Raw genomic sequence first — 2,035 nt, 5'->3', positions numbered from 1 at the left:
CGTCCGGTTGTCTGTCGAAAGCACGCTAACTTCCGAAGGAGGGGTGGTAGCCGCTTGAAATTTCGCACAAATACTTCTTATTTGTGTAGGTCGGTTGGGATTTTAAATGGGCTATATCGGTCCATGTTCGGGTCTTGACTTCTTGGGCCACTAGAGGGCGCAGTTCTTATCTGATTGGACTGAAATTTTGCATGAGCTGTTTTATTATGACTTTAAACAACTGTGCTTAGTATAGTTGAAATCAGTCCATAACCTGATATAGCTGTCATATAAACCGATCTCGGGTCTTGACTTCTTGAGCCTCTAGAGGGCGCAGTTCTTATCTGATTTGACTGAAATTTTGCATGATGTGTTTTATTATGACTTTAAGCAACTGTGCTTAGTATGGCTGAAATCAGTCTATAACCTGATATAGCTGCCATATAAACCGATCTCGGGTCTTGATTTCTTGTGCCACTAGAGGGCGCAGTACTCATCCGATTTGGCTGAAATTTTGCACGGAGTGTTTTATTATGACTTTAAACAACTGTGCTTAGTATGGTTGAAATCAGTCCATAATGTGACATAGCTACCATATAAACCGATCTCGGGTCTTGACTTCTTGAGCCTCCAGAGGTCGTAATTATTATCCGATTTGGCTGAAATTTAGCACATTGGCTTCTTTCATGACCTTCAACATACGTGTCAAATATCGTCCGAATTGGTCCATAGCCTGATATAGCTCCCATATAAATCGATCTCTCTACATTACTTCTAGAGACCCTAAAGAGCACAATTCTTACTAGAATTGGTTGAAATTTTACACAATGACTTCTACGATGGTCTCCAACATTCAGTTCCGGAACTTAACTTGACATAGCTCCAATATTATAGCAGTTCTTTTCTTTTATCCTTTGTTTTCCTAAAAAGAGGTTTTGGGAAAAGAAGTCGACAAATGCGATCTATGGTGGAGGGTATATAAGATTCGGCCCGGCCGAACTTAGCACGCTTTTACTTCTCATCTCATTGCAGTATATTTTGCGGCCTTTGACCATTGTTTAATGCTTTCTATCCAAAGTATAGCAAAGCAAAAAACATTTAAAAGTCAGCAAAAGAGTGGTGTTGTTAGAAGCATTTGACTGGGCTATCCATATCGCGATTAGTTTTCTTTATGAAAATTATATTTTCTCAAAATTTTCCATAAAAGCCTATTATTTTTTGATCTTGGAGCCAACATTTTGGAAATGTCCCCCATTACCCACATTAATGTTTGCCACAAAACTTTTATTTAAGTCTCTTATATGCGCACTCACGAGTACATAATAACACCATTTGAAAGTTGTAGTATTTAGTTTTAACAAACCTTCACCATTTGTTTGTGGATGTCATACAAAGTAGTCCGTCCGTCCGTCCGGCCGTTAGTCTGTCTGATATGCCCATGCCTGTCTATCTCCATAATGGAATATTCACCTTAGGCTTAGACCCCTATTCGAAATACTTTCACACATTGTCATAAGGATTTGTACAAGTTGTCGTTGTTATCCTTTGACATGTGCTCATGTGTAGAAAGTATAACTGGTCACATACACAAACAAGAAGGAAATTCTCACCAACACATTCACAATAACTTTGAATGGGATTTGTATTAGTTTTTGAAATTTTGTACTTGGCCATCGTTGTTATTGTGGGCTAGGAATGTTGCCCCATGCTATTGGCACAACTCTTATTATTATTTGTATTGCTGTAGTGGTTGATGTTATTGTTGTTATTAGGGCTAAAAAGGTTATTTTCCATGGTAAACTTTCTTTTATGTCCGGTGATACCAGTTCCTTTTTTTTTCATACCCAAGTCGATGTTCTCGATTTTGTTGGTAAAGTATCATCGTTGTGCTCACTTAGTTTCACTGTCATTTTAAGGAAAGTAGGGAGTGTGTAAGTATGTGTGTAGCTTTGTACAAGACACATATTTACGCGTGATGTTATCAGGAGCAATGAGTGTGCATGTGTGTACATGTGTGTGTTTAAAAATGTGTGTTTCCTGCATTTTTTTTTTTTTT

This window comes from Stomoxys calcitrans, chromosome 3 (assembly GCF_963082655.1).
Source record: "Stomoxys calcitrans chromosome 3, idStoCalc2.1, whole genome shotgun sequence".
NCBI lineage: Eukaryota > Metazoa > Arthropoda > Insecta > Diptera > Muscidae > Stomoxys > Stomoxys calcitrans.
Note: the sequence above shows the minus strand (reverse complement) of the source record.